This window comes from Crinia signifera, chromosome 8 (assembly GCF_055691185.1).
Source record: "Crinia signifera chromosome 8, ASM5569118v1, whole genome shotgun sequence".
NCBI classification, from domain to species: Eukaryota; Metazoa; Chordata; class Amphibia; order Anura; family Myobatrachidae; genus Crinia; species Crinia signifera.
Genome location: NC_139224.1, coordinates 37,089,148 through 37,105,148, shown reverse-complemented (window position 1 = coordinate 37,105,148; position 16,001 = coordinate 37,089,148). Strand labels below are relative to the sequence as shown.

The 16,001-nt window shown below is 44.7% G+C and overlaps 1 protein-coding gene and 1 pseudogene across 1 annotated transcript in view; both read right to left on the bottom strand.

Annotated features, from left to right (window-relative positions):
• SYN2 (synapsin II) overlaps nucleotides 1-16,001 on the bottom strand; it is a 283,187-nt gene that overhangs the window by 176,045 nt on the left and 91,141 nt on the right. The window lies entirely within an intron of this gene.
• Nucleotides 2,241-2,377, bottom strand: LOC146029977 (U2 spliceosomal RNA; annotated as a pseudogene).

The following is a 16,001-nucleotide window of genomic DNA, read 5'->3' as shown; positions in this document are numbered from 1 at the left end:
ACACTATAAAACCAGGTTTATTATTACAAATGTAATTTTCAATTGAAGCACCCTTTCATACAACCATTATACACATTGATGGACAATAAATCATCTTTATCCTTAGACCACAATTGCTTGGATTTTGTATCTCTCACAGCAAAACCAAATGGCACGTGCTACCTTACAGGTAAAAGTGAAGCGTAGCGCACACAGAGAAGCATCTGCTTGCGAACAACAACAGAACCATTATAATTACATTCTCAGCCAGCAGATAAATATTATTTGTTTTGTTCCCTTTATGGATGTTGACATTTTGTTTTCGTTGCTGAACCCAGGTGTGTAGATAATAGGCGTGGGACGAAGTTACAGGGGGGCTAACTTGCTTGCAGTCATCTCTTTTTAATCTACAGAATAGAGGACATCTATCATAACACTGATACATTATGTATAAGATCAGCTACACAATGTAAAGCATTTCCACAGTCGGAACACATTTCCTCTAGAACACTGTTTCACTACTACTGCAGAGTAAGAACAATGTAAAATATTTAAAATATGAGTGGTGGATCACGTGTGATATATATATATATATATATATATATATATTCAAAAACAAGAAGAGGTGCGCCTCATAGTGTAAAACCGTATTAATTTTAAAACACAGACAAGTGCAGGTACACAGATCAATAAAGACTCGTACCAGGCGGATAACCGCTGTGGGCTGGTTACCACAAGGTTTGACATAAAACTCCCAGGCAATAACTCCTACCACCTTCCAAGGCGCCGCTGGATCTCGAACAGACTGCCGGCTAGCCACCTAGACAAGCAGCGTATCAGCGTGTAGGCGAACGTGGATGGAGCAGGAGAAGCCGGGTGCAAGGAAAGCTGTCGTCACTAGCCCTGCCCTAATGCATTTCGTATCCAAACTTCGTCAGAGGGCGTGGCTAGTGACAGACGCCCTCTGACTGGTAGGCCACGCATGTGCGGATCCCAGGGGCAAATAATGCTGGCACTATTTTTACAGTGATATCTCTGGAAACATGGCGTCTGCACCTGCGCCATGTTTGTGATGACTTCAGCTGTGCCGATCTATGGAAATATGATGGTTTAGTAGCATTCACAGTGATGTCTGCAGCACAGAAAGGTAAGTGTTGTGGATGGTTGCAGGGTGTGTGGTGTGGGCTCCCTTGTATGCAGGCGCCCATGTACACACACACTATATATACAATCATAAACTGATTTTTTTTTTTTTTTGTCTGTAGTCCAAGTGGTGCTACAACACCCAGTGTAGTGACCTAAATCGTGCATAAGGGGCGTAATTACGTATGGACCCTCTGGTCCACGACAAAGCTTAGAGAGACCCTCTTTCCTCACCCCCCCTGAAGTTTGGAGATATCCTCGGTAGGCTTCACTCTGCCTTGCGGCTTGGGGTCGCCCTAGTGGCCCGCAGCTCTCCCCAAAAGGACAGAGCTTTGGTACATGGGGAGTGGGTAGCCCATAAGGGTTGTACACACAGCCCAGAAAAAATGTGACCAAACTAACGAAAAACAGAAAATGTGAAAAGTGACAAACGTGAGAAGGAAAATAAATGAATAAGAATAGAGACACCAGCCAGAAGGCCGGGGTGGGGGTGTGAAAAATTGTCTTACCCCAGCCAAAAGGCCCAGGGTGAGGACGTGCAGCACTAACCTAAAGGGAGAGTGCACAGTGCAGGTGCCATACTAGTGCATGGTGCCCCAAGGTCCACCAGTGCAGGGTTCAGGCACCCCCGAGTTTCCCACAATGCAAGCTCAGGATCCAGGCCGCTAGCCAATCAGCGTCTGACCAAGTGTTTCTTTGTTCCACCTATGGCGTTTTCCAACCACTGGCATGGGAATGGGTACTCCACTGGGCTTTTCCATTGACTCCCTTAAGGGTTGAGGCCCCCTCGGAAGAGCAATCTACTCAGTCCCAGTGTTTCTCGCATCCCAAGGTTAAAGTACTAAGCTGGGCTATTTATTGACTCACCATCAGAGGCTATGAACCTCTGGAAAGGGAGCAATCTACTCAGTCCCAGTGTTTCCCCAGCTCCTTGGGAATGGATACTAGACTGGGCCTTTCACTGTCTCATCCTTCAGGGGCTACAAACCCCATCAAGAGTGCCACCTACTGGGCCCAGTGTTTCTCCCCTCCCTTACCAGTAGAATAACGGAAAAAACACCTCCCACCATCTGGCAAGGGTGAAGGTACTCAGCCAGACTTTTCCCTGCCCTGAGCATGAGGGGTCCCATACCCTCCGCTCATTGGAGCAGTTACTCAGTCCAGCCTTTCTCTATTCTTCTGCCAGGGGCCAGTCCGCACCCACTGATAAGAACAGTTACTACACTTGATTTTAGCCAAAAGGCTGAGAAGCGTGGCTGTGAGGGAGACAGGGCAGGATGGAGGTGCTCAAAGTGAGACAGGGCAGGATGGCAGAACTGGAGGTATACAGGAAAGATGCAGGGGGGATAGCGCTGGCATGATGAAGAGAGGGATAAGGCTATAGAGACAGGGGGCATAAGGATGGAAAAGACCCAGGGAGTCTGGCTAAACCTCTCTTGTATGCTTATGACATTAGATACCTTTCTACACTTTGCCCATTGTCTAGTGCTGGGGTAGCCAACCCTAGTCCTCGAGAGCTACCAACAGTGCATATTTTGCAGGTCTCCTCACAGAATCACAAGTGAGCTAATTAGCTACATCTGTGTATCTTTTAAAATCTGTCAGTGATTAGTGAGTGCAGCAGCTAGGTTGTCTGGAAAATGTGAACTGTTGGTAGCTCTTGAGGGCTAGGGTTGGCTACCACTGGTCTAGTGTAACAGACTAAGAAAAGTAGGCAGCTATTCAGTATTTATTTTTAAGTGGCCTAAAGGTGCCCATACACGGTGCGCTAGCACCGTGCAATGCAAGGTGATGCACGCTCCCGCGGGCATCGCATTGCACAGTACAAAAATAATGTGCTACACTTTTTGTACTGCCCGCTGTTCACATCGCATGCGTTTCGATGCGATCCAGCCCATAACAGGTACGATCATCACACCATGTATGGGCCCCTAAACACTTGAGTTTTCCTTGGTGGCAAAAGTGCAGGAAATGCATCTAAACTTTGGGTCTGATTCTGGTTGGTTAGGTCCTGTGATGTCAGCTGCCTACCTCCAACAGGCATCGGCCCGCCTGCTTTTCCATGGGAATGCCCATAAAATGGTAGGTGTTGCCATGGTCCAGCACCATTTCCACCACTGGACCGGCAAGTGTAATTCGCTGAAGCCATTCGGTGCTAGGGTTCCCTCCCGGCCATTTACATATCACCACTTCTACTTACTAACGTCAATAACTGAACTGCTCAGAATACTTGGATTTGCTAACATTTGGCACAACAACTTTAGGTGTACACATGAATTTACAGCAAACGTGTCCCACACTACCCCAATCACAGTGCCCCCCTATCATTTTTCCTTCTGTTTCCTTCTATGAAATAGTGATTTCAAGTATAATTTTCTGTATGAAGAGAACCAAAATCTATCTCATCGGATGCCTTTAAAATATCTTATGATCTGATAATAATCTCTTGCGGTAATGAATTCCAGACACCAGCATGGCCAACAAATACATAGCTTTGATATTGTCCAATGTAAATATGTCTCAATCATATTCAATAGATTTAGCTCACCCAATATCCATGTAAAAATATATTTCGCATGTACAGTATAAACCATTACATGATAAGCACATGGTGGAGAAAATATCAGGACTGTTCTATCTTTCGTCACTGGAAAAATCTAACTTGGAACCATCATTTCCAGGAGCAAATCTATCACATACGTATCCAAGCTATAGACAACAGACAGGAAAGCACGGTTAGGGCTGGTGTACACAGACATTATTAGATCTCCCCTAGGTTCTGTTTCCTTGGCAGGTAGGCAGAGGAGAGAAATCACTGATCTCTGTGGAGAGATGCTGTTCCAGTGCTTATGGCCATTGTACTGAAGCAGATGATGGAAGAGGTACAGATGAACATGCTCATATTTCCCCCTTTACTCCTTCCAATCATCCACTTTGGTTTCAGCTGCACTGTGCTTCCATCTTTCCAGAGATCATAGATGTCTATTTGAGCATCTGCCTATCCTATCTACACCAGTCAAGCAAGTTGGGTGTCCGGATATATTGTTGCCACAATGTATTCATGCCTTAAGATAGCAGGATTCATGTACAAATGATCCTCTATCCCAGGGGTGGCCAACCGGTCTGAGGTAAAGAGCCGAAAAATATCGGTAGTCAAGCTAAAGAGCCGACATCATGCGTGTGCCGAAGGCGCATGCGCCAAAAAGGGGCGTGGTCTATTTTGACCCCTTGGGTGGGTGTGATACAAATATGCCTCCAATAGTGCAGTGCCATATATACATATGCCCCCAATAGTGCCAGAAACACATATGCCCCTCACGGTGCCAGGTATGCACCACACGGTGCCGGGTATGCCCCCACAGTGCCAACAAGCTGGTATGCCCCCACAGTGCCAAAAACTGCTATGCCCCCACAGTGCCAAAAACTGTTATGCCCCCACAGTGCCACCAACTGCTATGCCCCCACAGTGCCACCAACTGCTATGCCCCCACAGTGCCACCAACTGCTATGCCCCCACAGTGCAACAATCTGCTATGCCCCCACAGTGCCACCAACTGCTATGCCTCCACAGTGCCACCAACTGCTATGCCCCCACAGTGCCACAAACTGTTATGCCCCCACAGTGCAAATTTCCCAGCAGCAGCACTCACCGTTGTTGCTGCCAGGCGGGGAGAGGACAGTCTGGTGTCCCCCTGCAGTCCTCCTGTCATGTCACCGATGGGAGGAGAGCACAGCACACCGCGTGACTCCTAGTCCTTCCCCACTCACTTCCCTGTGACTGGGCCGCCCACCAATTTAAGCTCGCTGGCCGGCTCCTGATTGGCTGCTGGCCCACGAGCTCTGATTGGCTAACGGCCCAGTCACAAGGATGCACAGTAAGGGGTAGGAGAGATGCACAATGCGCGCTCTCCTCCCCTCAGAAGGAGAAGGGATTCAGGGAACCGGCAGCAGGGGGGACTGGGACAGACGGTGGACGGCGGGCAGCAGTGGGAGCAGGAGCCACACTTTACAAGGGGGAGAGCCGCATGAGGCTCAAGAGCCACAGGTTGGCCACCACTGCTCTATCCATTCACTCTGCATGGAGGCCCAGCAGACGTGTAGTAACACGGCATACGTGCTAGAACGATAGAACGGTGCAAATTGCAGTAACAATATATTCAGACATATCTGAGGGGTAGATGTATGAAGCAGTAATAAAGGAGGAGACGTGAGAAAGAGGAGAAGTGGCCCATGGCAACCAATCAGCACTGAAATAACATAAAAAATTTGCATAATATAAAATTATAGAGAGCAGCTGATTGGTTGCCATGGGCCACTTCTCCTTTGGCTCACTTCTACCTTATCACTACTTCATACATCTACCCTGTATGAGAAGCATGTAATAGAACATGTGCCTTATACACATACCTCTATAAACAAGAACGTTTGGGAAGCAAATGCACCTTTGATGCATTCAGCCGGACACCGTTGCATTTGTGGGAGGAAAAGTACTTTTTCGTGTCCCAGTAATGAACTGTGAATTGGGGTGTGTGTCTCGGCTTCCCTCCTCCTCAGCGCAACTTGCTTACTTTACCGAAATGCCTGAATTTGGAGAGTTCTCCCTAGAAACATGGCCTAATTCAGGTTCAATCGCAAAGCACATATGGTTTGCTAATGGACAAAAACATTCTGTAATGCAGATGGGGCAGATGTAACATGTGCAGAGAGAGTTAGATTTGGGTGGGGTGTGTTCAAACAGATATCTATATTGCAGAGTAAATATAAAGCAGCCAGTATTTACCCTGCACAGAAACAAAATAACTCACCCCAATCTAACTCTCTCTGCACATCTGCCCCACCTGCATTACAGAAAATGAACCTAAATCACCCCTATAGTCTCCCAGAGGGAATAGGAGACTACTGATTTTTTGGATAGTCCCTCGGTTGCCTGAAAGAGCAGACAGAACTTCAAAAAGTAGACAGGATGGGGAGATATAATGATTAGTAGGTCCGTAGAGATATTATAGAGCCAATATGACACAATTCTGGAGAAATTAGGTCATTTTAGTCCAGAGTACTCCCAGCCAGAAGTGAAAAGACAACAAGTGGCCACAATTTAGAACATACGCTTCTTTTGGATGAATAAATATCTACTGAATACCGCAAATGTGCCCATGGCCGTGATTTCATTTATCCGATCAATGAAGTCCTGCTAAACAAATGAAAGCATCATGAATGAAATATGCATTTGTACAACTGAATAATGAGAGACTCACAAATACAGTATCCTTGAACAGATTAACTGAACGAGACACTGACATTCCAGTGAAATGTACCCATTAACGGAACAGCAGGGAGCCTGATGACAAACAAGTCCACAACCTTGGGAAGTAACATTTTTCTATTTATCTGAAGAAAATGTGCAAAATATTTCAAATGTTTTCAGCTGCTTCTATTTACACAATAGATATTATTTAATTCATACTTTTGCTTTCCCCAATCTTGGTTTATAAAGCTTGAGGTGGTAATATACTGTATATGTTAAATAAGTTTTTTGTACATGGTAAAAAAAGATTTGAAATAACTAAATGGGTTGGTGGTCCAGAAACAATACAAAAACAAAATTATTTATTGTCAATGTAACAGACAATGAAAAATCAGTGGGAAAAAATAGTTTACTTTAGGACTCCCTGAATCAAAAAACCTTTGGGAACTACTGCTCTAGAGCAGGGGTTCTCAAACTAAGGGCCCCAACACAGGTCACGTTTTCCAGGTCACCCGGCAGTTGCACAGGTGCACTCATTGACACATTTTAAAAAGATCCACAGGTGGAGATAATTATTTCACTTGTGATTCTGTGAGGAGACCTGCAAAATATGCACTGTGTGGGGTCCTGAGGACTGAGTGTGCTCTAAAGAATCCTGTCAATTTTAATTGACAGAGACATACACACAGTCAAAATAAGTATTTCATATCCCCACTCCTGTTTTGCATTTTGTCCAATTGGCTGGTTGTCTATCCAATCAGGAGAGATCTTTTGAAAGACCATGCTTGATTGGCTCTTGCGCTTTATTTTTTATTTTTTCACAAAAAAAAGGATGCAAATTGCAGGTGGTTTTGCATTGATAAGTTTGGTAACTATACAATTGCAGACATTTACACTATAATAAAACATACACATGGGGTGATTTTTGCCTGTATACAGATGGAGCTCATCCCATCTTAGCAGGGCTGGCGTTTCTAACACCAGGCCCGCCATCCCGTCAGGGGGCGCGCGCACACGAGACGCTCGCGCGCCCCCTGGCAACAGAGCCTGCCTCCGGTCCCCGCCGCAAGTACCCCTCGCCGCCCAGAGCACCCCCCTAACCCTACCTGTCTCCCTGAAGCGGAGACGGGCAGGGACACGCGTGCGTGTGAGACGCACGCACGTCCCAGTTCAATGTAGCCCCTGTCCACCGGCGCTCGCCAGCAGGGAGGGTCTGGCGAGCCCCAGCCAAGGATGGCAGGGGCTACATCTGTATATCGCTTAGATTTTTCCCCAAATCTCTCACTTTCTGATTCTCTAATCTATCTCAGAACAGAGATGGACTTGCCCCATGTGTGCAGGGCATAATCTACGCTGCCAAATCATATGATAACTTACAGAGAGTGCCACAGATGCACAAAAAGTAACGATCCTCCAGTCTATGAGAAAGAGGGAGGGACAATATGACATGATTCTAAGCAGCCCTTCTACTGGGAGCTGCAGTTTACAGCAATTTTGGAAATTAAAAAAAAAAAACATTATTTTTCCGGGCAACGCCGGGCAATCAGTGATTATAAGTGATTAATTAGTTTTCCGGGTGAAACCTGATTAGTAATTGTGTCTTTTTTATATGCTCACAGTAGGAATCTGAAATTAACATGCGATCCATGTAAGCAGATACCAGCAGACAGTGACAGTGATTGACCATAATCTCTGCTTGGCCTCACTGTTAACCCAGACTCTACTATAATTTGTGAAAGAAAAGATTCCCAGGTGATCTCTAGCAGATAAACCTCAGCAAAATGTTCCCTGTTGTACACATGTGACAATCATTCTTCTGCGCTATAACACTGATATTAACCCAAGTTCCAGTGGAATTCAATGCAAACAGCAATAAATCATATGCCAGTGAATACAAAAATACAAATAAACTGTAGTGAATGCATCCGCTTTCTCAGGCCAATGTATAGTAGTTTGTCTACAAGAGACACTAGAATGGTGTGTGTCACAACATTGTGTATTTGAATCAAAACTTAAAATAACCTTTGATGAAATATTATTTCCGAATTCGATGGGCCACAACAATACAGGACATTGGGGGTAATTCTGATTCACTCAGAAAGGCCCAATCACTCTCTAATGGACTAAACCATATGCACTGCAGGTGGGGCTGATGTAACATGTGCAGAGAGTTAGATTTGAGTGGGGAATGTACTTCAAACTGATATCTATATTGCAGTGTAAAAATAAAGCAGCCAGTATTTACCCTGCACAGAAACAATAAAACACCCAAATCTAACTCTCTCTGCCCATGTTACATCAGCCCCACCTGCAGTGCACATGGTTTTGTCCATTACAGAGTCATTGTGCCTTTCCGAGTGAACCAGAATAACCCCATTGTGTGCAAAGCCCACTGGACCAGGAACGCTCAACTTTTTGGAATTAATGCCAACAATAAGATAATTTGGGGCATTTGTACTAAGCCTTGGAGACTAATAAAGTACAAACCAATAAGCTCCCAACTATCATCTTATGGGCTTTGGGGGTAATTCATTACTGTTTGCTAAGCAGTAGTCATTCGCTGCTTAGCAAGCGGCTGAACACCCGGCCGCCCGCCGCCAATTCCCCTTGCATGCCTCCGCTATCAGGTGAAATCATTCGATGGCCGTCGACCATTGATTGACTTCTCCTGCCTTCACAACTGACTTTTACTAATGAGCGCTGCAGACAACCCATACTTAGTACATCTGCGGGATACGGTCAATTTCCAGGTGGTCGGAATCCCGGCGGTCAAAATCCTGACGTCCGAAAGCCCGACTGCCGAAATCCCGACACTTCCTCCGTGGGTGTCCACGACACCCATAGAGGGAAAATAAATTAGTGTGCTGAGCACAGCGAGGCACCGGGCCCGCTGCGTTATTAGCGCAGCGAGCCCGCAAGGGGGGGAAGGGGGCGATCCACGTCCCCCCTTGTCGGGATTTCGGCAGTCTGGATTCCATACCGCAGGGTTTCCATACCGAATCCACATCTGCCTCTCAATGTTACTGTATCTACACCACAAACATCATTTTGTCGAGGAATCTAAGAGACAACTGTATTTCCAATTAAACATTTTGTCTCAACCAGAACTTAATTAAGGAATAAAGTGACAAACAATACCGGTTTTATACACGTTAATTAAAGGATTCAGTACTGAATCCCGGCGGTCGGGATCCCGGCGTTCAGAATCCTGATGCCGGAATCCCGACAGCCAAAATCCCGACAAGGGGGGGGGGGGACGTGGATCGCCCCCCCTTGCGGGCTCGCTGCGCTCGCCACGCAGCGGGCACGGTGCCTCGCTACGCTCGGCACACTAATTTATTCTCCCTCCAGGGGTGTCGTGGACACCCACGGAGGGAAAATGTGTCGGGATTTCAGCGGTCGGGATTTCGGCGGTCGGGATTCTGAATGCCGGGATCCCGACCGCTGGGATTTAAACTGCATCCCTAATTAAACATGTGCCGAATATTTAACCTGAGCCTTTAACAGGAGACTTCACATCTCAGTTGAACAGCTATTACAAATGTCATGATAAAGTCTCACTTAGTTTTGACAAAATTACTGAAGGGATTTATAATCGCTATAGTAACAGCTATTCCAGCTGCATGAATTAAAGATCGGGTGAAGCAGGTACAGTACCTAGCAAATTATTTATACATGCTCTGATTCAGTCAGCAAGTGATACACATGGGACACACATTAATGTCCCCCTGTTGACATTGGTCATTTTAATCAGGATTACATGCAATAAAGAAATCAATTAAATTGAAAAAGCAAAAACAGGTGTATTTTGTTGGTATAATTAGCCATACTATTATTATTATTATTTATTTATAAGGAGCCACGAAGTTTTCACAGTATAGATACTCCTTAATCCCATCACATAATGCTAAACCCTTCCGACAATCTTTTTTCTATATCAGTAAATGCAGTGATGCCTCTAGACCAGCAGTTCTCAAACTGTGGGTCCTGACCCCAAAGTGGGTCCCGACCTCAGTATGGGGTCGCGACTCCATGTTGCTGACCATCAGGCTGATGACTTTTCTAATCTCAAGGAGTCTGAAAAATCTGTTGAATTGTCTGTTATGTGATACACCTTTCACACTCGCAAAAATATCCCGGGTTTGATGCACATGAACACGCATCAACCCAGGATTTAGCGCAGTGTGAAAGGCTCTATAAAGAATATCCTGGGATGAGCATTCCAGGATTCTGGGATTAACATGGGATGCTCAAAACGGGTTTTTGAGCATCCCTTGTTGATCCCAGAATCCTGGAATGCTCATCCCAGGATATTCTTTATAGAGCCTTTCACACTGCGCTAAATCCTGGGTTGATGCGTGTTCATGTGCATCAAACCCGGGATATTTTTGCGAGTGTGAAAGGGGTATGAGACTCCTCCCATCATTTTGTGCCTCCACAATGCTGCCATGTATGTGCTGTCTGCGGACTACACATGTGACGCGATGACCTTCTGCAGTAACTTGGGGGGTCCTGTAATTGTTTTTATTGTCCCATAGCAATATAGTTTGAGGACCCCTGCTCTAGACCACAATAATGGGCCATACACACAGGATGATTGAAGCCCCATTTCTAAGCAATCTGTCTAGAATGAAGCACGGAACGTTCCATGGGTATGGCCCCGGTGATGGCGATGTGTGGTCCAGCGTGTTGCTAATGCCTGACTAAATCTAGTCTTAAGCATGGGAGAACGCTGTCCATGACAGATCGCTCAGAACACATAGCTGGTGCAGCGCTGTGTGCTGAGAAATCTGTGCTGTGCGATCTGAGCTTAACTAGATCACTCAGTACAGAGATGGACGTGCCCCTTGTGTGCGGGGCATAATCTACACTGTCAAAACATATGAGAACTTTCAGAGCGTGCCACGGATGCACAGAAAGTAACGATCCTCCAGTCTATGAGTAGGAGGCAGGGACAATATGACATGATTCTTAAGCAGCCCTTCTACTGGGAGCTGCAGTTTGCAGCATTATGCCACAAAGGTGAGGTGGTCTAATGAGGAGGAATGCTGGCCCTGCCCAGTAGAACTAGAGTATACTGCCCATACCTAGGTCCGGCTATAGGTCGTATTTAAGGTAGCACTGAGCAACCTCGCATATGCGTGCAGGCTCGGGGGGAGGGGGGGTGGGGGCATGTCCGTCGTGGCTTCAATAGCATGAGAACACTCGGCGTTCTTATGGGAATGCCCACGAAACGCTGGGAGTTTCCGTATGCTAATGGGACGCCCTGTCACCCATCCCCCACCCTCTGTTCGCAAAGGTCCTATGAAACAAAAATGCAGACCCTTATACCCTACAAGTAGTTTCTTACAAGCTCTGTCTATAATTCATTATCTTTATGCATGTCCGGTATGTCTAGAACCCCCCCCCCCCCTTCCCCCGGGATAAGTCCTCAAACTACTACTTATATGAAGTTATAAGTGAACTATCCCTCATATAAAGTCATCATTTCCATTCTCTAATCAGACACAGAACATTTGCTCACTTATCTGCCGTACACAATAAATATACCATATGTAGAACAGGTCTCTGGGGATTGAGATGTTAACGCGAGCCTGGAATACGAAAGCCCCATGCACGCACCATAATTATGGAATGATTTACCTGCTAGGTCTGTGATTACTCCTTATAAACATTCTTCTGGATAGCGCCTATCACCAGCAGCATTCGTTATACAACTTTTTATTGACTAATTAGAGTAATTAGAGTGAATTATTCCTATTAAGGCCATATGCAGCTATTGCTAATCATCGGGCTGCTGCGCTGCCTGTAGTTCTGCGATACCAAGTAAAGATCTGCGCCAATAGAACACAGGGGAGATCTATAGAATTACAGACGGAGCCCTATAGACTACAATAACTTGCCGGAAAAGCATTCTCTGGCTCTGCTGCATGAACGGTTACTAAATGGATATACGGATTCCAGCGTTTGTCAAACGAAAATAGAAAACACATTTTAAATGAACAAAACAGGAAGGCACTATATAATATAGGGGAGAATGATCAAAGCTCCAGGAGAGACAAAGGGCCCAATTCAGTCCTGCTTGCTGGGCTGCGGGTGTTCAGAGCCCAGCAAGCAGGTAGCCGCCTCCCCCCTTCCCTGTGAAATCCTGCCTTAGGAGGGGTTTTGCAGGGCTACAAATGGATGTGTACATGTCCATCCGTTTGCAAGCGCCCGTTCACTAAAAAAAATTATTTGATGTTTACTTACCATCGAATGATTTCTCCTCCTCTCCCTGATGCTCGCAGCCACCGCGTATCCCAGGACACACTCGGCAGCTTTGAGGAAAACAGGGGCTTCCAGGCCCGCCTCTACCAGGCATTAGCACGCCGGCATTTTTCTGGGCACTCCCTGAGTTTCCTTAGGCTCGCCCAAAGTGACCTGCATGTTCAAAAGACATCAACGGTCCATAACAAAGTGCGGGAGTGCGCATCATTTGCGATATTGATCATACAGACTAGACGATATTGTGAAAGATATTTCTTATAAGCCCCTTTCTGAGTGATAGGTTTCACAATTTCCTCTAGTGTGTATGGGAATTAACGGTCAGAGAGATAATGGTCCAACCAATCAGGTCCCGTCAGAGAGATAAAGGATCAACCAATCAGCTCCTGTCAGAGAGATAAAGGATCAACCAATCAGCTCCTGTCAGAGAGATAAAGGATCAACCAATCAGCTAACTACCATAACAAGGGCGCATTAAAAAAAATAAAAAAATAACAGGATCTTATTGGTTGGTATTTTATCTCTCTCTCCAATAATTGATAAATCTCCTCCATAGCTTAGTCATTTAAAATCCCAAATCTTGGTAAATAAGTATTATGTGTATTTTAATATACAATTAGAAAGCTTATCTGAAGCTGTAATCTTCTTTTAGGAGTTCTGGTCAACCATAAGTGATGCTAACAGAACCTGGGAGTACAGTTGTTACCACAGTATATTACAGATCATCTGTCCTCTCCTATTACATTCTTCCCCCTGCAGCAGATACTACTGTATTACCTGTCTACCCAATCCCAAATACTACTCTGCTAACTGTCATTCTATCAGTAACTTTCATTATTGGACTGTCTTTAAAATTACATTTCCCCTCTACAACATGTCCCTATTGTAGCATATCCTTCTGTATAATCGGTGCTCCTCTGTCATCTCGTCTCCCATCACCTGTCCATGTTCATCACCTATTCTCCACCTGATAAATACATTATTTTAGGTTGTTTTGCATAGGGAAGCTTAGACCTGTAGTATCGCAGGGTTCACTATTCACAGGACTTTTCACCCTATGATAGAGTCCCGACTGCACTTACACCATATTTGGCTACTTTTGAAAAGTAGATCCAGAGAAAGTACAATGTGCCGTCCGAAGCAAGCCGTTCTGTTGATGGGGCGTGGAGACTAACATTGCTGCCTACAATAGTGAATTTATTGTGTACAATTATTCTCTGTCATTTCTCCTCACTCAGCAATATACACACATAACAAATGTGATCAAAGTTGGACTATATAGTCCAAATTGAATATAAAGTCAGTCTGATTTGCACCGTGTGTACACTACATCAGGGATTTACCTATCTAGGCTGAAAAATATTTTCAACTATCTATTTACCAATGGAATAATAAATATGTTGTAGGAAGATGAGAGAATTTTGTACACCAACCCCACCTGTATTACAGCAGGGTTTACTCTGGTGCAAAATTAGTTTGTTTTTATTTGTTGTTGTTTCGCTCCCAACTCAAAATTAGTTCAGAAATGAGGCACAGTTTTCAGATGATATTTCCAGTACTTTAAATCAGTGGTCGGGGAACCTGGGGTAAATTATCCCAAATGGGATAATTTGGCGGCAGGGAAGGAGAGTTCCACTACCTCTATATGACCACTTTAAGCACTGAATATATCCTTAATGATATGAATGATTATGAGATCTTTAATGATATAAAGTTCAAGTAATCTAATGTGCATACTGAATACCGTTAACTATGTCCTCCATCGTCTGTACGTGCAGCTCAGTCTAGCGTAGATCATCAACGACTGCATGTAGAGGGGGACCGGATGACATTACTAAACAAAAAGTGCCTACACACAATGCAAAGTCCTATACTGTACATGTCTTTATACATACGTGACACATGTAACGAAAGAAGAACAGAGGCTGTCACACTTGTATGAAGTTATAAGGCTAAACACAGTATAATTTTAAAAGTTGCCAAATGAAGTTGTGGACCTGTTATTAAGCTATTGACAAGAGGAGCAGCTCTCCAATAGTACACCAGCTACTTCTGCCGGGGGTACTAATTACCCAGGACTGGGCTTACTAAGTCCGGAGTATATTTCCAACATCCAGGAAGTGAGTCTCTCCTCCACAGCATCATTTTCCTAGTAATTACTTCAGGAAGATGGCGCCGCACAGTGAAAGCAGACTGGTACTGTTCCGGAGTCTCTGATCTCTAGTGCACATTCACCTGCTTCCTGAATATCACTGGTAAGATGGCACCGGCCGAGGGAAAAGGACCCACTCACCAGTCAACTTAAAATGCTGCTGCACGATTCTACTTACATACATATACACACACACACACACACGTGATAAGCACCCCCTTTTGAGCGTACAGAAGCGGCCCCACAATTGCTTTTTTTAAATGGAGACATGGACATGTCCCTGTTTAGGATATCAGCCCCCACCTTTCTCTATAATCATTAATTGTAATATATAGTATTGGACCCAGAGAGAAATAGAATTGCCATTTTTGGATTATCTGGGAGTTATTGTGGAACAGGATAATAGGGAATCCTCACAAAGGATGGGAAGCCAGTGTTTGACTATGAGGAAGACAGAGTTAGTCAGCATTGCCTGCTGACAGAATGACAGGTAAAAATATAATTGTATGCCCGGGGTGGTTCTAAAATGGTAAGCAGTTGGATATTTACACTTTTGCCCATTGTTCCGCTCCAGACTTCTACCTGTCCTTGCAATATTAGGTGCGCCTTCAGCAGTCTTGTGGAGACGTCTCTGGAGAGCAGAGCTTAGGCTTACCAGCCCATGCAGCACATTAGGTGGACCAGCTAAGCATAACAATGCAAAACAATAGCAAGCTTAGTAAGTTTGGAAAAGAGGTTCATTGCAGGAAAAAATATAGTGTAATAAAATGACTTTCTTCATTACAGAAAGAGAGAACGGAAGCAATATTCATTATAATTTTACCCATTAAATTGAAATTCACATATCAAAAAATGAAGCTTGATGGGATCAGAGCATTATTTTATCAAAGATACTTTAAAGCTATTATACTGACAAAGAATAAGCTCAAGATCTACTGCAAATTCACATATCTGCTGACTGTACCAATTCCGTTCTACAGGTCATTGAGATAGATGACTCCAGTGCTATCTTTGTAGGAAAGAAAAAGGTTCAGGAACTCTTGGGGTGGGCGGAGCTGTGGGTAATGTGGGAGGGGCTACAGAGGACCGGGCATCAATTGGTGCACAAACCAATTTTTTTAAAAAGTAGTTAAAATAATAATAAAAACAGTGCAAAGCAGGAAGAAATGCCATCCTGTATAGATATAAATAATACTGTCATATTGAATAACTTAACTT